This window comes from Danio aesculapii, chromosome 4, assembly GCF_903798145.1.
Source record: "Danio aesculapii chromosome 4, fDanAes4.1, whole genome shotgun sequence".
Lineage (NCBI taxonomy): Eukaryota > Metazoa > Chordata > Actinopteri > Cypriniformes > Danionidae > Danio > Danio aesculapii.
The window spans coordinates 22,610,696-22,632,929 of record NC_079438.1 but is presented as its reverse complement, the minus strand read 5'-3'; the positions used below and the strand labels follow the sequence as shown (position 1 = coordinate 22,632,929).

At 45.2% G+C, this 22,234-nt stretch overlaps 15 non-coding genes and 1 pseudogene across 15 annotated transcripts; 7 read left to right on the top strand and 9 right to left on the bottom strand.

Moving 5' to 3' along the window:
- Nucleotides 1–22,234, bottom strand: part of LOC130222303 (zinc finger protein 208-like) — a 758,572-nt pseudogene that overhangs the window by 507,105 nt on the left and 229,233 nt on the right.
- On the bottom strand, nt 208–290 carry trnal-cag (transfer RNA leucine (anticodon CAG)). Its single transcript has one exon. It is a non-coding gene; the product is annotated as a tRNA-Leu (tRNA).
- trnal-cag (transfer RNA leucine (anticodon CAG)) lies at nt 1,710–1,792 on the bottom strand. The gene has a single exon. It is a non-coding gene; the product is annotated as a tRNA-Leu (tRNA).
- trnam-cau (transfer RNA methionine (anticodon CAU)) lies at nt 1,887–1,959 on the top strand. Its single transcript has one exon. It is a non-coding gene; the product is annotated as a tRNA-Met (tRNA).
- On the bottom strand, nt 3,100–3,181 carry trnal-cag (transfer RNA leucine (anticodon CAG)). Its single transcript has one exon. It is a non-coding gene; the product is annotated as a tRNA-Leu (tRNA).
- On the top strand, nt 3,276–3,348 carry trnam-cau (transfer RNA methionine (anticodon CAU)). The gene has a single exon. It is a non-coding gene; the product is annotated as a tRNA-Met (tRNA).
- trnal-cag (transfer RNA leucine (anticodon CAG)) lies at nt 4,533–4,615 on the bottom strand. Its single transcript has one exon. It is a non-coding gene; the product is annotated as a tRNA-Leu (tRNA).
- On the top strand, nt 8,245–8,316 carry trnae-cuc (transfer RNA glutamic acid (anticodon CUC)). The gene has a single exon. It is a non-coding gene; the product is annotated as a tRNA-Glu (tRNA).
- trnay-gua (transfer RNA tyrosine (anticodon GUA)) lies at nt 8,382–8,468 on the bottom strand. Its single transcript is given in 2 exon segments — nt 8,382–8,417; nt 8,432–8,468. It is a non-coding gene; the product is annotated as a tRNA-Tyr (tRNA).
- Nucleotides 11,082–11,153, top strand: trnae-cuc (transfer RNA glutamic acid (anticodon CUC)). Its single transcript has one exon. It is a non-coding gene; the product is annotated as a tRNA-Glu (tRNA).
- Nucleotides 11,219–11,305, bottom strand: trnay-gua (transfer RNA tyrosine (anticodon GUA)). The gene is given in 2 exon segments: nt 11,219–11,254; nt 11,269–11,305. It is a non-coding gene; the product is annotated as a tRNA-Tyr (tRNA).
- trnag-ucc (transfer RNA glycine (anticodon UCC)) lies at nt 15,306–15,377 on the top strand. The gene has a single exon. It is a non-coding gene; the product is annotated as a tRNA-Gly (tRNA).
- On the top strand, nt 16,238–16,309 carry trnae-uuc (transfer RNA glutamic acid (anticodon UUC)). The gene has a single exon. It is a non-coding gene; the product is annotated as a tRNA-Glu (tRNA).
- Nucleotides 17,901–17,973, top strand: trnag-ucc (transfer RNA glycine (anticodon UCC)). The gene has a single exon. It is a non-coding gene; the product is annotated as a tRNA-Gly (tRNA).
- Nucleotides 18,059–18,130, bottom strand: trnad-guc (transfer RNA aspartic acid (anticodon GUC)). The gene has a single exon. It is a non-coding gene; the product is annotated as a tRNA-Asp (tRNA).
- On the bottom strand, nt 19,516–19,587 carry trnad-guc (transfer RNA aspartic acid (anticodon GUC)). Its single transcript has one exon. It is a non-coding gene; the product is annotated as a tRNA-Asp (tRNA).

The window sequence follows — 22,234 nt, the reverse complement described above, 5'->3', positions numbered from 1 at the left end:
TTGCTGTAGACAATGCCTTGATGTTGCGCAAATGCCTCAAAACTTGCAGTCTACAGTGCCCATTAAGGTTGCCAGGGCCACTGCTATGCTTTGTAAACTGTGACTCAAAGAGATTGAAGCGGCGCTTTGTCAGTGTTACTGTATCACTCGGACATGGCGCCAGAGAGTTAAATACTTGAGCCTGAACGCACAGCCAAAGATTTGGTTTGTCAGAAGTGGGATTCGAACCCACGCCTCCAGGGGAGACTGCGACCTGAACGCAGCGCCTTAGACCGCTTGGCCATCCTGACATGCACACTTAACCGGAGCTGTCTCCTAGGAGCCACATCGCAGCACCATGACATAGAAGCTGGTGCTTCACAGCTTGCCCAGCTTCAGCAGTCCGCCTCGTTGGCGCAGTAGGCAGCGCGTCCGTCTCATAGCTGGTTTAGGAAAGTCCTGTAGCCACGCAGCCTCTGTGTTATGGAAGGTAAGTAAATAATACAAATTTTTATGATTTTGTATGTATGGTCATGTCTTGTCACGTTTGTGTTAACATAAGTAAGCTATTAATGTATAACAGTATGATAACGTATTTTCATCATAACACACAGCGGCTGACTTGGTTACCATCTGCAGACTAAGTATCTTGTCAATTTGTGAGGTAAAAGGTAAGTGCTGTAAGGTAAGTAAATGTTTAACATCTCCTGAGTCTGAATCCATGATGGCAAGATGCTTTTTTGACGTGAATCCATCAAATGTCATGACTTGACGTTGTAAGAGGATTAGCCGAAAAGCCCTGCGAATCCCATTGAATTAAAAATAAACGGCATCTCAGGACATTCCACTACATGGACAATTGTTTTGATCCCGTTTCGGTGCACTTGCTCTAAAGCCCACGTCCATTGTTTTTGAACACATGCTTTTGCGAGTTGCTGTGGACAATGCCTTGATGTTGCGCAAACGCCTTAAACCTTACGGTCTACAATGCCCATTAACGCTGCCAGAGCCACTGCTATGCTGCGTAAATTGTGGCGCAAATAGATTGATGCGGCACTTTGTCAGTGTTACTGTATCACTCGGACATGGCGCCAGAGGGTTAAATACTTGAGCCTGAGATCTCAGCTGTGCAACAGCCACGTCCTCACAGTGAGAGCATGAGCTGTCCGTGGGCACTGCATCGACATGCTGGACCCCCAGACCTGTGATGCGATACTCGTGCCCATCATCCGGAGATAGGAACCACCGCATCCAGAAACGCACATTCAGAACAGCGTCTTGAAAAAGACGCGTTGATTGACTGACACGGCTTTTTTTCTTCTCTTTCCCACAAAGAGTCAAATGTCATGACTTGACGTTGTAAGAGAATTAGCTGAAAAGCCCTGCGAATCCCATTGCCTTAAAAATAAACGGCATCTCAGGACATTCCACTACATGGCATTCATAGGCAATTCTTTTGATGCCCTTTCGATGCACTTGCATTAAAGCCCATGTCCATTGTTTTGTTCACATGCTTTTCCGAGTTGCTGTAGACAATGCCTTGATGTTGCGCAAATGCCTCAAATCTTGCAGTCTACAGTGCCCATTAACGTTGCCAGGGCCACTGCTATGCTTTGTAAACTGTGACGCAAAGAGATTGATGCGGCGCTTTGTCAGTGTTACTGTATCACTCGGACATGGCGCCAGAGAGTTAAATACTTGAGCCTGAACGCACAGCCAAAGATTAGGTTTGTCAGAAGTGGGATTCGAACCCACGCCTCCAGGGGAGACTGCGACCTGAACGCAGGGCCTTAGATCGCTTGGCCATCCTGACATGCACACTTAGCCGGAGCTGTCTCCTAGGAGCCACATCGCAGCACCATGACATGGAAGCTGGTGTTTCACAGCTTGCCCAGCTCCAGCAGTCTGCCTCGTTGGCGCAGTAGGTAACGCGTCAGTCTCATAACCTGAAGGTCGTGAGTTTGAGCCTCACACGGGGCAAGGTGGTAACTTTTGGCACACGGGAGCACTTAGGTGACCAGGCGGTGTACTTTATTACCTTCAGTGCCGTTTATGCTTCCCGGGGGCAAAAAAGGCTACAGCTCCCCTCGAGGGCATGTGGCGTGCCGTTCCAATAACATCTCCTGAGTCTGAAGCCATGATGGCAAGATGCTCCCATTCCTGTCACGTTGTCGCTTGACGTTTGACGTGGATCCGTCAAATGTCATGACTTGACGTTGTAATAGGATTAGCCGAAAAGCCCTGCGAATCCCATTTTGATCCCATTTCGGTGCACTTGCTTTAAAGCCCACGTCCATTGTTTTGAACACATGCTTTTCCGAGTTGCTGTGGACAATGCCTTGATGTTGCGCAATCGCCTCAAATCTTGCGGTCTACAGTGCCCATTAACGCTGCCAGGGCCACTGCTACGCTGCGTAAATTGTGGCGCAAAGAGATTGATGCGGCACTTTGTCAGTGTTACTGTATCACTCGGACATGGCGCCAGAGGGTTAAATACTTGAGCCTGAGATCTCAGCTGTGCAACAGCACGTCCTCACAGTGAGAGCATGAGCTGTCCGCGGGCACTGCATCGACATGCTGGACCCCCAGACCTGTGATGCGATACTCGTGCCCATCATCCGGAGATAGGAACTACCGCATCCAGAAACGCACATTCAGAAGAGCGTCTTGAAAAAGACGCGTTGATTGACTGACACAGCTTTTTTTCTTCTCTTTCCCACAAAGAGTCAAATGTCATGACTTGACGTTGTAAGAGGATAAGCCGAAAAGCCCTGCGAATCCCATTGCCTTAAAAATAAACGGCATCTCAGGACATTCCACTACATGGCATACCAAGGCAATTCTTTTGATGCCCTTTCGATGCACTTGCATTAAAGCCCACGTCCATTGTTTTGTTCACATGCTTTTCATGAGTTGCTGTAGACAATGCCTTGATGTTGCGCAAACGCCTCAAAACTTGCAGTCTACAGTGCCCATTAAGGTTGCCAGGGCCACTGCTATGCTTTGTAAACTGTGACTCAAAGAGATTGAAGCGGCGCTTTGTCAGTGTTACTGTATCACTCGGACATGGCGCCAGAGAGTTAAATACTTGAGCCTGAACGCACAGCCAAAGATTTGGTTTGTCAGAAGTGGGATTCGAACCCACGCCTCCAGGGAGACTGCGACCTGAACGCAGCGCCTTAGACCGCTTGGCCATCCTGACATGCACACTTAACCGGAGCTGTCTCCTAGGAGCCACATCGCAGCACCATGACATAGAAGCTGGTGCTTCACAGCTTGCCCAGCTTCAGCAGTCCGCCTCGTTGGCGCAGTAGGCAGCGCGTCCGTCTCATAATCTGAAGGTCGTGAGTTTGAGCCTCACACGGGGCAAGATGGTACCTTTTGGCACACGGGAGCACTTAGGTGACCGGGCGGCATACTTTATTGCCTTCCGTGCCGTTTATGCTTCCCGGGGGCAAAAAAGGCTACAGCTCCTCTGGAGGGCATGCGGTGTGACGTTCCAAGAACATCTCCTGAGTCTGAATCCATGATGGCAAGATGCTCCCATTCCTGTCACGTTATCGCTTGACGTTTGACGTGGATCCGTCAAATGTCATGACTTGACGTTGTAAGAGGATTAGCCGAAAAGCCCTGCGAATCCCATTGAATTAAAAATAAACGGCATCTCAGGACATTCCACTACATGGCATACCAAGACAATTCTTTTGATCCCGTTTCGGTGCACTTGCTTTAAAGCCCACGTCCATTGTTTTGAACACATGCTTTTCCGTGTTGCTGTGGACAATGCCTTGATGTTGCGCAATCGCCTCAAATCTTGCAGCCTACAGTGCCCATTAACGCTGCCAGGGCCACTGCTACGCTGCGTAAATTGTGGAGCAAAGAGATTGATGCGGCACTTTGTCAGTGTTACTGTATCACTCGGACATGGCGCCAGAGGGTTAAATACTTGAGCCTGAGATCTCAGCTGTGCAACAGCCACGTCCTCACAGTGAGAGCATGAGCTGTCCGCGGGCACTGCATCGACATGCTGGACCCCCAGACCTGTGATGCGATACTCGTGCCCATCATCCGGAGATAGGAACCACCGCATCCAGAAACGCACATTCAGAACAGCGTCTTGAAAAAGACGCGTTGATTTACTGACACGGCTTTTTTTTTTCTTCTCTTTCCCACAAAGAGTCAAATGTCATGACTTGACGTTGTAAGAGAATTAGCCGAAAAGCCCTGCGAATCCCATTGAATTAAAAATAAACGGCATCTCAGGACATTCCACTACATGGCATTCATAGGCAATTCTTTTGATGCCCTTTCGATGCACTTGCATTAAAGCCCACGTCCATTGTTTTGTTCACATGCTTTTCCGAGTTGCTGTAGACAAATGCCTCAAACTTGCAGTCTACAGTGCCCATTAAGGTTGCCAGGGCCACTGCTATGCTTTGTAAACTGTGACGCAAAGAGATTGATGCGGCGCTTTGTCAGTGTTACTGTATCACTCGGACATGGCGCCAGAGAGTTAAATACTTGAGCCTGAAAGAAAAGCCAAAGATTTGGTTTGTCAGGAGTGGGAGTCGAACCCACGCCTCCAGGGAAGACTGCGACCTGAACGCAGCGCCTTAGACCGCTCGGCCATCCTGACACGCACACTTAGCCGGAGCTGTCTCCTAGGAGCCACATCGCAGCACCATGACATGGAAGCTGGTGTTTCACAGCTTGCCCAGCTCCAGCAGTCCGCCTCGTTGGCGCAGTAGACAAAAAGCATTAATTTAAAGCCTGTGTACAAATGCGACGGTGACGCATACAACATGAAATGCCAGCAAAGCGGATGTCATAAGCGAGAGTCGTTTCTTATGCGATGAGCTTGTCTTAAAGGTTACCGAGAACCTGCTCTTTCATGTACAAAGGTATGTTTCGGTATAAGTTATTGTTACTAAAACTTGTATTTATACTAAATGAATTATTGATTGTTGATTGTTTTTAGATGGGTCTCCATGAAGAAAATCCTCTTGTTAACATTTCTCTTATGACAAATCATCTGATAAATCGATCTGTAATATTGAAGGATGAGGGGCAGATCATAAACATGATAGATAAAGTTTTGCATGATATGATAGATATTATCAAACAACCCAAGCATTTTCCATTCGGAGAATTACAGTATTTAATAGCTTAGTCCTTATAAACAATCCATTAATAAAGTACATTATTTACTAGGCTGCTTACCCGAATATGCAATATGATCCTCATAATGATCACAGTGAAATGAGGTAAGCGCTCGTTTTATATAAACTCTAAATGTCTGACCGTGATGCCTATTTAGGCCTATGCCAGTCTATAAAAAGATAATATAGCTTGAAACACTAATATTTTAGAGGAAGTAGTTAAAGTTTGCACAACCAGTGTTTGGCCTTATTAACCTGCCTATAATTAAACGTCATGTAGCCTACTTTTTGATTACTTGACCTGCAGATTAACGGCAGCACCAGCGGACATAAACGAGATCTGTGCATAACAGGGTTTTATGTGTCCCCAATATACACAATCAAGAGAGTGCACGACTCCATAAGGTAACGTAAACTGCACACACTTGATTATGTAATGTATGAATTCAGGGACGCGTCTCACAGCGCAAAGCATAACTTAATTACCCATGCTTAATCGGTCATCGATGAGGTCTATTGGGTTTGAAGGGTTACCGACAATAAATCAATCGAATAATCGTTAGCATCCCTAGTTTAATCAATCGTAAAAGTAGTGTCAATGTTAATAAAATGCACACACAATCTATCACTTAATCTATCCAATACAGGGCACTAGACAAACCTTTTGCCTTGCTGCGCCTTTTTTTCTTAGGTAAACCACGCATTGCATAGTGTTTTATATTTACATTAAAGATAAATAAGGCAAGAATATGAGAATTAATATTTTATATTTTTACACCTACACAAATATCTTGTGCTAGTGCACAAACTAAACCGTATAATCTTTTGTATTTACAAGTAATGTTAAGTTTTATTCTCGGCCTATGCCTAAATCCAAAAAGCACTAAATAATTTATATATTTATAAATTACTCTAATTAAACTAAATAACTATACATTACGCTAAATAACTGAAATTGGCTATATACAGTAGGCCTAATCTTGGGGTGACGTAGTGGCGCAGTAGGTAGTGCTGTCAGCTCACAGCAAGAAAGTCGCTGGTTGAGCCTCGGTTGGGTCAGTTGGTGTTTCTGTGTGGAGTTTGTATGTTCTCCCTGCGTTCACGTGGGTTCCCTCCAGGTGCTGCGGTTTCCCCCACAGTTCAAAAACCTGCGGTGCAGGTGATTGGGGTAGGCTAAATTGTCTGTAGTGAATGAGTGTGTATGGATGTTTCCCAGAGATGGGTTGCAGCTGGAAGGGCATCTGCTGCGTAAAAACGTGCTGGATAAGTTGGCGGTTCATTCCGCTGTGGTGAGCCCGGATTGATAACCTTGTACTTGTACATGTGTAATGACAATAAAGTTGAATCTAATCTAATCTAATCTAATAAAGGGACTAAGCCGAAAAGAAAATGAATGAATGAAGTCCTAATCTTAATCTCTGATTAAAACAAAGTAATCCAGCAATGCAGCACCACTGACAAGCAAATGGCAGAGAAACAAAACAACCACAGAAATCGCGGAAACAGCAGTGAGCACTTTTTCTGAAGTTATGCCTTTCTTTTTTAATTTAATTACTGTGCGTTTAATGTAAATAAATCAATAATGAATAGGCCTATAAGTGTATCCTGTGTGTGTGCGTGTGTGCGTGTGTGTGTCCACCAACTGTGTCTTTCATTACTGAAGCAGCTCTCTTCCAAAATCAAAATTTACTTTGTCTGTCTAGCAATATTTCGACAATATTTAAATTTAGATGAGCCTATAGTCAAAATATGCAGAAACTGTGCAGCTGCACATTGAATCTGAGGTTTCATCTCATCTCGCTCTCGCTGTCATCCAGACATTGATATGTAGACACCACATAAACATCAAGTCGCGAAATTGAGGCCGGTACCAGCTGAAGCCCTTGTGAAATGTCAAAATACAGCACTGAAATGAACAGGTAATGTTTTTCAGCCAGAAGTCTATCTAGGATATCTCTAAAAACGCAATCAGAGCCAATTTTATTGTCATGATTACCAGCGATCTCTAACCACCAGAGGTTGCTGGTAAGCACTCACCTCACAATAACCTATGGACTACAAATCCGCCATTCATGGACTACATTTTCATACATGCACTCTGTTCACAAACACACATGCTTCCTCATTTTGACTGATTACATTTGCACCAGCTGAGGATTGTCAGAGACTGATTACACACACTATTTAAACAACACACACACACTCCCTGCCTTTGCCGAGTCTTGTTATCTGTATAGTGACACTACAACGCGTTTTCCTAGTCTAGTTTCTCTGTGTTTTGATCTTTGCCTGGTTTCCCTTTCTCCTTGTCTGCCGCCTGTCTACCGACCTCTCGCCTGTGTTTAACTACGATTCTGGACTGCCTTCATACATCTGTTTGCACCTGTGTTGACCATTGCCTCCCTGAGTTTAAATAAACCTGCACGTGGATCCTAAACCTCAGTTGTCTCTGTCGCTCCCCGTGTTACAGAAGACTCGGCCTAACATGGATCCAGCGGGAATTAAAATCATGTGCCTGCGTCAGGGAGCCCGGTCAATCGAAGAATATGTGGAGGACTTTATTGAACTATCACATTTAACATCGATAAGTGAGGTATGTCTCATGATATTTTTTTCATGGTGGGCTATCTGAACCACTATACTCACAGATGCCATTAAATAATCCTCACTGTTCAATAAAGAACTATTGACCTGGCACTACAAATGAGTGGGTCCCCCTTCACCGTAGGAGAGGTGGAGGAAACTCCTAAATGTTTTTTGGGGAGGGGCAGTGTACAGCATGAACAGATGACAACAGGGCTTGCTGTACACTCCACCGAAACATTAATTCTGGCATCACCATCTCTCCAGTATACGGTACATCCTCCAGCTCACAAGATGGCCACTCTCAATCCTCCAGCTCACAAGATGGCCACTTCAGAGCTGCCAGAACCACTGCCGCCAGATCCTCCAGAGCTGCCAGAGCCACTGCCGCCAGATCCTCCAGAGCTGCCAGGTCCTCTCCAGGAGGAGGTTACAAGCATTAGATTTATTTTTGTCAGAGCAGCTGCAGCATACTTGCGTGGAGGCCCAAAGCTAGGCTTGTGGGCAAGCTTCTGCAGGACCTTCCCTGGTGGTCTAGTGGTTAGGATTCGGCGCTCTCACCGCCGTGGCCCGGGTTAGATTCCCGGGCAGGGAACTTACTTTTGAGCTCTAGCTATGAAGATATATGCAAACTGCACAGGCATGAAAGGGCAAAAGACCTCCTTCGCGCCGGAGTCGAACCAGCGACCTAAGGATTGCCAGCAACACACCTACAGTCCTCCACTCTACCAACTGAGCTATCGAAGGCTTATGAGAGTCCCACACAAGCCCACCCACTTAAAGTTGCTGCAGCCGACTGCTGGAAAAAAAGGGCAGTGGCAAAAATACTCAAGGCTTCCCATACCGGGAGTCGAACCCGGGTCGCGTGGGTGAAAAACCAGGAATCCTGACCGCTAGCCCATATGGGAGCTGCCACTTATGAGGGTAGTCTTGGCAAAAACTTCAGTTCTTTCTAAAACAAAATTACAAAGACAATATCATGATTTGAAAAAAGCAATACCAAAGATTGGATTGAAATAATTGAAAAAAATGAGTTGCGGGATAAGGAAGAATTACCAGAGGTCTATTTTAAGAAAAAAAATGGAGAAAAGATCAATATGAGCTTATGTACAGTTAAGAGTTTTTATGTTGTTTTTAGATCAAAGGCTTTTATAAGACCTATAGCATTCAACTACTGGAAGGAAAGATATGAGGATTAAATGAAAAAGAAATATGGGGAAATGTCAGAATGAAATATATGGAACCAATTTTAGAAAATTGGAAAATTATTTATTGAGACATAATTGCATATTAACAGAAATGAGATTGTGTAAAATGGGAATTGAACAAGATATAATATGTAAGGTGTTTAGGAAGGAAGGGGAAGGTTTATTACATTTGTTCTTCTATTGTGAAAAGTTGGAGGAATTATGGAAAAATTTAAGAAGATTGCTAAATCGTTAATAGGGGACATACATGTGGATGAACAAAAGAACTGGGAAAAAAATATTATTTGGTCAAAATGAATGTGGTATGTATGCTGTTAATCTATGTATAACAATTGCTAAGTATGTGATTTGGATAAGGAGAAATATGGCTAAACATGATGGGAAGAGAGTGGATATATGGCGTATGTTTAAAAACAGAATGGAGATGGCTGTAAAATTGATATTCAACTATTTTATAGTACAAGAAAAGGAGGATGTATTTATAGAATAATGGTAAAAGGGAACGTAATGGTTGAATACAAGGACAACATTTTAAGTTGGTTATGGGAAAAAATATGAAGTCTAATAATGAGTGTTGTAAGTATCATGTGATTTTTGTGTGATGTGATCATTTCTTTGTAAAAATGTAAATATTTGATTTTAATAAAAAAAAAAAAAAATCTCATCTGAACTCAGAAGCAAAGCAGGGTTGGGCCTGGTTGGTACTTGGATGGGAGACCGCCTGGGAATACCAGGTGCTGTAAGCTTTTTAAATTCCTTCATTTGGCAGCTAATACACTTCCCAAAATATATAAAAAAAAAACTCTGAATTCCTCTCTGAACTCTGAAACCAGCCAAGTCAGTGTACCCACTTCCATTCGGGGGAAAGTGGGTACAGTGACTTGGCTGGTTTAACTTAGCAAGAGCTGTTGGTGCCCCGAAGCAGAAACAGAAAAAAACCCCAAAAAACAGGTAAACAATTGAGGGGACAAGGGCCTTGTTTCTGTCGGTGCTGTGTCAATGCAAGCTGAGCTGCACTCGGCTCCTGGTGCTGCGCCTATTTTTAAATAGCTAACTCTTGACGGCTGCTCTCGCTTACGGCCATACCACCCTGGCAATGCCTGATCTCATCTGAACTCAGAAGAAAAGCAGGGTTGGGCCTGGTAGGGACTTTTGCAGCAAGTAGGCTGGGTTTACGATTGCTAAGCTAGAACACTCTGATCCATAGTCATAAGCGTTATCCTTTGTGCCACTGGCACTCCGTTCAGCACCTTGTTAGCACATTGTTTGAAAACAAGGACAAGGCTCTGTCAACCTGGAGTTCCGTCACCACACATTCTGCTTTGTTTTATAGCAAGACGTTGTGTGGATGGGATGCTCTTACAGGATTCCTGACAGTCCCTCCATAGAACCCCTGAGATCCAGGGTCGGAGACTCTCTTCTCTCCAAGAGGAGGTTAAAAGCCATAGTTTCTTTTATGCATGTTTTATCAGAGCACTTAGGTATTGCTACAGCTCAGAGACTTACAAGTGGAAGAGATTACGCTGCAAGTTGGCTGGGTGACTTCTAAGTGGTAGGGACTTTTGCAACAAGTAGGCTGGGTTTACGATTGGTGTAGCTGTAGTAGACGTTAATAAAAATCTAGCGGTTGGGGCAGCCTTTGAAACCAGGGGAGCACCCCACGGGCTCTGTGATTGCGGCCCCTTAAACTCGACTCACTCCAGAGTGGACCTGAACAGCTCCAGTGGGGGCGAAAAGCGACTGCAGTGCACTGGCTGACATCAAAGCAAAAAGACCAGAGCGAGCCAGTCAGTCAGGAGTCGAACCTAGAATCTTCTGATCCGTAGTCAGACACGTTATCCATTGCGCCAATGGCCCTGTCTGCTTATCTTTTCATCTTTATCTTGTTGCTTGTGATAAGGACACAGCTCAGTCAACACGGAGTTCGTTCAACACATGCTGTCCTTCATTATTATGGCAAGTTGTGGTGTCGATAGGATGCTCTTACAGTGCATGTGACAGTCCCTCCCTAGAAGAACTGTGATCCAGGGTCTGAGACTTTCTCCTCTCCAGGAGGAGGTTACAAGCATTAGATTTATTTTTGTCAGAGCAGCTGCAGCATACTTGCGTGGAGGCCCACAGCTAGACTTGAGGGCAAGCTTCTGTAAGACCTTCCCTGGTGGTCTAGTGGTTAGGAATCGGCGCTCTCACCGCCGCGGCCCGTGTTCGATTCCCGGTCAGGGAACTTACTTTTGAGCTCTAGCTATGTAAATATATGCGAACTGCACAGGCATGAAAGGGCAAAAGACCTCCTTCGAGCCGGAGTCAAACCAGCGACCTAAGGACAGCCAACAACACACCTACAGCCCTCCGCTCTACCAACTGAGCTATCGAAGGCTTATGAGAGTCTCACACAAGCCCACCCCCTTAAAGTTGCTGCAGTCCGACTGCTGGAAAAAAAGGGCAGTGGCAAAAATACTCAAGGCTTCCCATACCGGGTGTCGAACCGGGTCGCGTGGGTGAAAACCAGGAATCCTGACCGCTAGACCATATGGGAGCTGCCACTTATGAGGGCAGTCTTGGCAAAAACTTCAGTTCTTTCTAAAACAACATTACAAAGACAATATCATGATTTGAAAAAAGCAATACCAAAAGATTGGATTGAAATAATTGAAAAAAAATGAGTTGCGGGATAAGGAAGAATTATCAGAGGTCTATTTTAAGAAAAAAAATGGAGAAAAGATCAATATGAGCTTATGTACAACTACTGGAAGGAAAGATATGAGGATTTAAATGAAAAAGAAATATGGGCAAATGTCACAATGAAATATATGGAACCAATTTTAGAAAATTGTAATTATTTATTGAGACATAATTGCATATTAACAGAAATGAGATTGTGTAAAATGGGAATTGAACAAGATATAATATGTAAGGTGTTTAGGAAGGAAGGGGAAGGTTTATTACATTTGTTCTTCTATTGTGAAAAGTTGGAGGAATTATGGAAAAATTTCAGAAAATTGCTAAATCGTTAATAGGTGACATATATGTGGATGAACAAAAGAACTGGGAAAAAATATTTATATGGTCAAAATGAATGTGGTATGTATGCTTTTAATCTATGTATAACAATTGCTAAGTATGTGATTTGGATAAGGAGAAATATGGGGAGCACCCCACGGGCTCTGTGATTGCGGCCCCTTAAACTCGAGTCACTCCAGAGTGGACCTGAACAGCTCCAGTGGGGGCGAAAGGCGACTGCAGTGCACTGGCTGACATCAAAGCAAAAGACCAGAGCGAGCTCTGAACTCTGGAACCAGCCAAGTCAATGTACCCACTTCCCCTGATTCCATTCGGGGAAAGTGGGTACAGTGGACTTGGCTGGTTTAACTTAGCAAGAGCTGTTGGTGCCCCGGAGCAGAAAAAAAAAAAACAGGTAAACAATTGAGGGGACAAGGGCCTTGTTTCTGTCGGTGCTGTGTCAATGCAAGCTAGACCATATGGGAGTTGCCACTTGTGATGGCAGTCTTGGCACAACTTCAGATCTTTCTGATCATGCGCACTTCACTGCCCCTCTTGCACAAGTCCCACGCATACATTACGCACTCTCTCATACACAGTCTCATGGTTTCCGTAAGCTAGAATCCTCCGATCCATAGTCATAAGCGTTATCCTTGTGCCACTGGCACTCTGTTCAGCACCTTGTTAGCACATTGTTTGAAACAAGGACAAGGCTCTGTCAACGTGGAGTTGCGTCACCACACATTCTGCTTTGTTTTATGATAAGACGTTGTGTGAATGGGATGCTCTTACAGGATTCCTGACAGTCCCTCCATAGAAGACCTGAGATCCAGAGTCGGAGACTCTCTTCTCTCCAAGAGGAGGTTAAAAGCCATAGTTCTTTTATGCATGTTTTATCAGAGCACTTAGGTATTGCTGCAGCTCAGAGACTACAAGTGGAAGAGATTACGCTGCAAGTTGGCTGGGTGACTTCTAAGTGGTAGGGACTTTTGCAACAAGTACCCTGGGTTTACGGTTGGTGTAGCTGTAGTAGACGTTAATAAAAATCAGCAGTTGGGGCAGCCTTTGAAACTAGGGGAGCACCCCACAGGCTCTGTGCTTGCGGCCCCTTAACTCGACTTACTCCAGAGTCCAACTGAACAGTTCCAGCGGGGGCGAAGGCGACCGCAGTGTACTGGCTGACATCAAAGCAAAAAGACCAAAGCGAGCAAGCCAGGAGTCGAACCTAGAATCTTCTGATCCGTAGTCAGGCGCATCTTTAGCTTGTGGCTTGTGATAAGGACACAGCTCTGTCAACATGGAGTTCATTCAACACATGCTGTCCTTCGTTATTATGGCAAGTTGTGGTGTCGATAGGATGCTCTTACAGTGCATGTGACAGTCCCTCCCTAGAAGAACTGTGATGCAGGGTCTGAGGACTTTCTCCTCTCCAGGAGGAGGTTACAAGCATTAGATTTATTTTTGTCAGAGCAGCTGCAGCGTACTTGCGTGGAGGCCCACAGCTAGGCTTGAGGGCAAGTTTTTGCAGAACCTTCTCTGGTGGTCTAGTGGTTAGGGGTCAGCACTTGCACAGCAGCGGCCCGGGTTCGATTCCCGTTCAGGGAACTTCCTTTTCACCTCTATGATGAACTTTAAGCTCTAGCTATTAATATATATGTGAACTGCACAGGCATGAAAGGGCAAAAGACCTTCTTCAAGCCAGAGTCTAACCAGCAACCTAAGGATTGCCAACAACACACCTTCAGGACTCCGCTCTACCAACTGAGCTATCAAAGGCTTATGAGACACAAGCCCACCCCCTTAATGTTGCTGCAGTCCGACTGCTAGGCAAAAAGGGCAGTGGCAAAAATGCTCAAGGCTTCCCAGACCAGGAGTCGAACCCAGGCCAACTGGGTGAAAACCAGGAATCAAACTTTGCACAAACTTCAGTTCTTTCTGATCGGTGCGCACTTCACTGCCCCTCTTGCACAAGTACCACTCATACATTTACGCACTCTCTCATACACAGTCTCATGGTTTCCGTAAGCTAGAATCCTCTGATCGGTAGTCATAAGCGTTATCCTTTGTGCCAATGGCACTCTGTTCAGCACCTTGTTAGCACATTGTTTGAAACAAGGACAAGGCTCTGTCAACGTGGAGTTCCGTCACGACACATTCTGCTTTGTTTTATGGCAAGACGTTGTGTGGATGAGATGCTCTTCCAGGATTCCTGACAGTCCCTCCATAGAAGACCTGAGATCCAGGGTCGGAGACTCTCTTCTCTCCAAGAGGGGGTTTAAAAGCCTACTTTCTTTTATGCATGTTTTATCAGAGCACTTAGGTATTGCTGCAGCTCAGAGACTTACAAGTGGAAGAGATTACGCTGCAAGTTGGCTGGGTGACTTCTAAGTTGTAGGGACTTTTGCAACAAGAAGGCTGGGATTACGATTGGTGTAGCTGTAGAAGACGTTAACAAAATCAGCAGTTGGGCAGCCTTTGAAACCAGGGGAGCACTCCACGGGCTCTTTGCTGGCGGCCGCAGAAGAACTTGATTCACTCCAGAGTGGAACTGAACCGGTCCAGCGGGGGGAAAGGCGACCGCAGTGCACTGGCTGACAGTACAAGCAAAAAGACCAAAGCGAGCCAGCCTGAAGTTGAACCTACAACCTTCTGACCCGCAGTCAGTCACATTATCCATTGCACCACTGGTCCTGTTTGCTTATCTAAGTACTAAATACTTTTATGAATTAGAAAAACAAGACAGAGAGCAGCTATAATCAAATGTATTAAAAACACAAGATGGGAAAACTGTAGAGGACAAGATGGAATTTTAAAGGAAACTAGACCATTTATAAGGAATTATTACAGAAAATGATTGAAAATTTCTTATTAGAAAAAATAACAGTAAAATTAAATAAAGAGGACGAGGAAATGTGCGAGAGTGAGATAACAGATTTAGAAAGAGAAACACCTATTGATCAGTTGAGAATGGGAAAAGTCCAGGAATAGATGGACTACCAGTTGAGTTTTATAAAGTTTTTAAAATGTTTTAAGTCCTATTTTAAATAGAATATACAGTGATATTTATGAAAAAGGGGAGACTCGACTCGACTTTTTTTTTTTCGCCCACACAAAGAACTCCTTCATTTTCTACACTTCTGTGAGAGGATGTCTACAAGCGTTGCTAATATAGTGGTGAGCATAGCTGGCTTCTGCCGTAACATTACATGGCCAGGCGCCACTCTTGTGAAGATATCCCATAACATGTGGGTAGATCAGTGCATTTTGAGATGATTGGGATCCATATGCTGAACATGTTTTTCAGAGCCGAACCAAGACAAAGAGGGCCTTGGTTGAAAGCATTTTTTTGAGCTCTTCTGGCAAGAGGCATCCGCAAGCGTTGGTGGTATAGTGGTGAGCATAGCTGCCTTCCAAGCAGTTGACCCGCGTTCGATTCCCGGCCAACGCATGTCCTTTTGGCTGCTGTATATATCACTTACTCCGTTGCCACCCTTGTCAAAAGGCAACAGCCAAAGAGTAAAAGACAAAGGAGGGCCTCCCCGTCCGGGGAATCGAACCCAGGTCTTCCGCATGACAGGCGGAGATACTGTCCACTATACAAACGAGGATCTGCGCAGTAAGTAAACCCGTTCTCCCCCACACAGATCTTGACACAGCAGTAACTTGAACAGTGCATCACACAGGAGAACGTTATTAGCATGTTTTGCAGCAAGCAAAGCACGCCATTCATTCTTACACATTGCCCAGCTTTTACTCCACAAAATGTCAGCTTGCCCTTTCATGAGCTGCATCCAGTCAACCCTTGCAATGACATTCAAACCGGGGAAGCTCATTACAGGGAATACTGGGTGACAGAAGATGAGAACTCCACCACTGCAGAGTGAAATTATCGACCTCCCATTTTTTGGGGTGAGGTTGTACCTTCGAACGCTTTATCCAACCTCAACGTCAGAAAGAGATGGGATCCATACTCAACATTTTTTTTTCGCCCACACAAAGAACTCCTTGGTCGAAAGCTTTCATTTCTACACTTCTGTGAGAGGATGTCTACAAGCGTTGGTAATATAGTTGGTGAGCATAGCTGGCTTCTAAGTATATTCCCAGCAAATGTATTCCTTTTGGCTGCCGTAACATTACATGGCCAGGCGCCACTCTTGTGAAGATTGTCCCATGACATGTGGGTAGATCACTGCATTTTGAGATGGTTGGGATCCATATGCTGGACATGTTTTTCAGTGCCGAACCAAGACAAAGAGAGCCTTGGTTGAAAGCATTCTTTTGAGCTCATCTGGCAGCAGATGCCTGCAAGCGTTGGTGGTATAGTGGTGAGCATAGCTGCCTTTCAAGCAGTTGACCCTGGTTCGATTCCCGGCTAACGCATTTCCTTTGGCTGCTGTATATATCAGTTAGTCCATTGCTACCCTTGTGAAAGGCAACAGCCAAAAAGTAAAAGACAAAGGAGGGCCTCCCCGTCGGGGAATCGAACCCCGGTCTTCCGCCGTGACAGGCGGAGATACTGTCCACTATACTAACGAGGATCTGCGGAGTAAATAAACCCGTTCTCCCCCCACACAGATCAGCAATGTAATCCAGTCCTAACAGCATTGTCTGCAGTGCTGGCACTAAAGACCTTGGCTGACAGCAAGAGGAGGGTTAGAAAACTGGGCTTGGATAGTTTTTTCTTCATTAATAATCCATGCTTCTTCCTGTCTTACTGTTCACTATACTAACGAGGATCTTCGGAGCAAAAAACCTTTCCTCCCCCCACACAGATCAGCAATGTAATCCAGTCCTAACAGCATTGTCTGCAGTGCTGGCACTAAAGACCTTGGCTGACAGCAAGAGGAGGGTAGAAAACTGGGCTTGGACAGTTTTTCTTCATTAATAATCCTTGCTTCTTCATCAGTCTTACTGTCCACTATACTAACGAGGATCTGCGGAGTAAAAAAAACCCATTCTCCCCCACACAGATCAGCAATGTAATCCAGTCCTAAGGCATTGTCTGCAGTGCTGGCACTAAAGACCTTGGCTGACAGCAAGAGGAGGTAGAAAACTGGGGTTGGACAGTTTTTCTTCATTAATAATCCTTGCTTCTTCATCAGTCTTACTGTCCACTATACTAACGAGGATCTGTGGAGCAAAAAACCTTTCCTCCCCCCACACAGATCAGCATGTAATCCAGTCCTAACAGCATTGTCTGCAGTGCTAGCACTAAAGACCTTGGCTGACAGCAAGAGGAGGGTAGAAAACTGGGCTTGAACAGTTTTTCTCTCATTAATAATCCTTTGCTTCTTCCAATAGTCTTCGACTGGTCATCAGCAGTAACTTGAACAGTGCATCACACAGGAGAACGTTATTAGCATGTTTTGCAGCAAACAAAGCACGCCATTCATTCTTACACATTGCCCAGCTTTTACTCCACAAAATGTCAGCTTGCCCTTTCATGAGCTGCATTCCAGTCAAACCCTTGCAATGACATTCAAACCGGGGGAGCTCATTACAGTGAATACTGGTGACAGAAGATGAGAACTCCACCACTGAAGAGTGAAATTATCGACCTCCCTTTTTTTTGGGTGAGGTTGTAACTTCGAACGCTTTATCCAACCTCAACGTCAGAAAGAGATGGGATCCATACTCGACATTTTTTTTTCACCCCACAAAGAACTCCTTGGTCGAAAGCTTTCATTTTCTACACTTCTGTGAGAGATGTCTACAAGCGTTGGTAATATAGTGGTGAGCATAGCTGGCTTCTACGTATATTCCCAGCAAAATGTATTCCTTTTGGCTGCCGTATCATTACATGGCCAGGCGCCACTCTTGTGAAGATGTCCCATGACATGTGGGTAGATCAGTGCATTTTGAGATGGTTGGGATCCATATGCTGGACATGTTTTTCAGTGCCGAACCAAGACAAAGAGAGCCTTGGTTGAAAGCATTCTTTTTGAGCTCATCTGGCAGAAGATGTCTGCAAGCGTTGGTGGTATAGTGGTGAGCATAGCTGCCTTCCAAGCAGTTGACCCGGGTTCGATTTCCCGGCAAACGCATTTCCTTTTGGCTGCTGTATATATCACTAGTCCATTGCTACCCTTGTGAAAGGCAACAGCCAAAAAGTAAAAGACAAAGGAGGGCCTCCCCGTCGGGGAATTGAACCCCGGTCTTCTGCGTGACAGGCAGAGATACTGTCCACTATACTAACGAGGATCTGCGGAGTAAATAAACCCGTTCTCCCCCCACACAGATCAGCAAAGTAATCCAGTCCTAACAGCATTGTCTGCAGTGCTGGCACTAAAGACCTTGGCTGACAGCAAGAGGAGGGTAGAAAACTGGGCTTGGACAGTTTTTCTTTATTAATAATCCTTGCTTCTTCATCAGTCTTACTGTCCACTATACTAACGAGGATCTGCGGAGTAAAAAAACCCGTTCTCCCCCCACACAGATCAGCAATGTAATCCAGTCCTAACAGCATTGTCTGCAGTGCTGGCACTAAAGACCTTGGCTGACAGCAAGAGGAGGGTAGAAAACTGGGCTTGGACAGTTTTTCTTCATTAATAATCCTTGCTTCTCATCAGTCTTACTGTCCACTATACTAACGAGGGATCTGTGGAGCAAAAACCGTTCCTCCCCCACACAGATCAGCAATGTAATCCAGTCCTAACAGCATTGTCTGCAGTGCTAGCACTAAAGACCTTGGCTGACAGCAAGAGGAGGGTATAAAACTGGGCTTGGACAGTTTTTCTTCATTAATAATCCTTGCTTCTTCAATAGTCTTCGACTGGTCATCAGCAGTAACTTGAACAGTGCATCACACAGGAGAACGTTATTAGCATGCTTTGCAGCAACAAAGCACGCACTCATTCTTACACATTGCCCAGATTTACTCCACAAAATGTCAGCTTGCCCTTTTATGAGTTGCATCCAGTCAACCCTTGCAATGACCTTCAAACCGGGGGAGCTCATTACAGTAAATACTGGGTGACAGAAGATGACAACTCCACCACTGAGAGTGAAATTATCGACCTCCCTTTTTTTTGGGTGAGGTGTACCTTCGAACGCTTTATCCAACCTCAACGCCCAGAAGAGATGGGATCCATACTCGACATTTTTTTTTTCGCCCACACAAATAACTCCTGTTCGAAAGCTTTCATTTTCTACACTTCTGTGAGAGGATGTCTACAAGCGTTGGTATTATAGTGGTGAGCATAGCTGGCTTCTTTGTATATGCCCAGCAACTGTATTCCTTTTGGCTGCCGTAACATTACATGGCCAGGCGCCACTCTTGTGAAGATGTCCCATGACATGTGGGTAGATCAGTGCATTTTGAGATGGTTGGGATCCATATGCTGGACATGTTTTTCAGTGCCGAACCAAGACAAAGAGTGCCTAGGTTGAAAGCATTCTTTTTGAGCTCATCTGGCAAGAGATGTCTGCAAGCGTTGGTGGAATAGTGGTGAGCATAGCTGCCTTTCCAAGCAGTTGACCCGGGTTTGATTCCCGGCCAACGCATTTCCTTTGGCTGCTGTTTATATCACTTAGTCCGTTGCCAACTGTAAAAGGCAACAGCCAAAAAGTAAAAGACAAAGAAGGGCCTCCCCGTCGGGGAATCGAACCCCGGTCTTCCGCGTGACAGGCGGAGATACTGTCCACTATACTAACGAGGATCAGCGGAGTACCAAAATCCGTTCTCCCCCACACAGATCAGCAATGTAATCCAGTCCTAACAGCATTGTCTGCAGTGCTGGCACTAAAGACCTGGCTGACAGCAAGGGGAGGGTAGAAAACTGGGCTTGGACAGTTTTTCTTCATTAATAATCCTTGCTTCTTCATCAGTCTTACTGTCCACTATGCTAACGAGGATCTGCGGAGCAAAAACCTTTCCTCCCCCCACACAGATCAGCAATGTAATCCAGTCCTAACAGCATTGTCTGCAAGTGCTAGCACTAAAGACCTTGGCTGACAGCAAGAGGAGGGTAGAAAACTAGGCTGGACAGTTTTTCTTTATTAATAATCCTTGCTTCTTCATCAGACTTCGACTGGTCATCAGCAGTAACTTGAACATTGCATCACACAGGAGAACGTTATTAGCATGTTTTGCAGCAAACAAAGCACGCCATTCATTCTTACACATTGCCCAGATTTACTCCACAAAATGTCAGCTTGCCCTTTCATGAGCTGCATCCAGTCAACCCTTGCAATGACATTCAAACTGGGGAAGCTCATTACAGTGAATACTGGGTGACAGAAGATGAGAACTCCACCACTGAAGAAGTGAAATTATCGACCTCCCTTTTTTTGGGTGAGGTTGTAACTTCGAACGCTTTATCCAACCTCAACGTCAGAAAGAGATGGATCCATACTCGACATTTTTTTTTCACCCACACAAGAACTTCTTGGTCGAAAGCTTTCATTTTCTACACTTCTGTGAGAGGATGTCTACAAGCGTTGGTAATATAGTGGTGAGCATAGCTGGCTTCTACGTATATTCCCAGCAAATGTATTCCTTTTGGCTGCCGTATCATTACATGGCCAGGCGCCACTCTTGTGAAGATGTCCCATGACATGTGGGTAGATCAGTGCATTTTGAGATGGTTGGGATCCATATGCTGGACAATGTTTTTCAGTGCCGAACCAAGACAAAGAGAGCCTGGTTGAAAGCATTCTTTTTGAGCTCATCTGGCAGAAGATGTCTGCAAGCGTTGGTGGTATAGTGGTGAGCATAGCTGCCTTCCAGCAGTTGACCGGGTTCGATTCCCCGCAAAACGCATTTCCTTTTGGCTGCTGTATATATCACTTAGTCCATTGCTACCCTTGTGAAAGGCAACAGCCAAAAAGTAAAAGACAAAGGAGGGGCCTCCCCGTCGGGGAATCGAACCCGGTCTTCCGCGTGACGGGCGGAGATACTGTCCACTATACTAACGAGGATCTGCGGAGTATATAAACCCGTTCTCCCCCCACACAGATCAGCAATGTAATCCAGTCCCTAACAGCATTGTCTGCAGTGCTGGCACTAAAGACCTTGGCTGACAGCAAGAGGAGGGTAGAAAACTGGGCTTGGACAGTTTTTCTTCATCAATAATCCTTGCTTCTTCAATAGTCTTCGACTGGTCAATACTAACGAGGATCTGCAGAGTAAAAAAAACCCGTTCTCCCCCCCACACAGATCAGCAATGTAATCCAGTCCTAACAGCATTGTCTGCAGTGCTGGCACTAAAGACCTTGGCTGACAGCAAGAGGAGGGTAGAAAACTGGGCTTGGACAGTTTTTCTTCATAAATAATCCTTGCTTCTTCATCAGTCTTACTGTCCGCTATACTAACGAGGATCTGTGGAGCAAAAAACCTTTCCTCCCCCCACACAGATCAGCAATGTAATCCAGTTCCTAACAGCATTGTCTGCAGTGCTAGCACTAAAGACCTGGCTGACAGCAAGAGGAGGGTAGAAAACTGGGCTTGGACAGTTTTTCTTCATTAATAATCCTTGCTTCTTCAATAGTCTTCGACTGGTCATCAGCAGTAACTTGAACAGTGCATCACACAGGAGAACGTTATTAGCATGTTTTGCAGCAAACAAAGCACGCCATTCATTCTTACACATTGCCCAGCTTTTACTCCACAAAATGTCAGCTTGCCCTTTCATGAGTTGCATCCAGTCAACCCTTGCAATGACCTTCAAACCGGGGGAGCTCATTACAGTAAATACTGGGTGACAGAAGATGACAACTCCACCACTGCAGAGTGAAATTATCGACCTCCCTTTTTTTGGGTGAGGTTGCACCTTCGAACGCTTTATCCAACCTCAACGCCAGAAAGAGATGGGATCCATCCTCGACATTTTTTTTTCGCCCCACACAAAGAACTCCTTGTTCGAAAGCTTTTATTTTCTACACTTCTGTGAGAGGATGTCTACAAGCGTTGGGATTATAGTGGTTGAGCATAGCTGGCTTCTTTGTATATTCCCAGCAAATGTATTCCTTTTGGCTGCCGTAACATTACATGGCAGGCGCCACTCTTGTGAAGATGTCCCATGACATGTGGGTTAGATCAGTGCATTTTGAGATGGTTGGGATCCATATGCTGGACATGTTTTTCAGTGCTGAACCCAAGACAAAGAGGCCTGGTTGAAGCATTCTTTTGAGCTCATCTGGCAAGAGATGTCTGCAAGCGTTGGTGTATAGTGGTGAGCATAGCTGCCTTCCAAGCAGTGTACCCGGGTTCGATTCCCGGCCAACGCATTTCCTTTTGGCTGCTGTTTATATCACTTAGTCCGTTGCTAAGCTTGTGAAAGGCAACAGCCAAAAGTAAAAGACAAA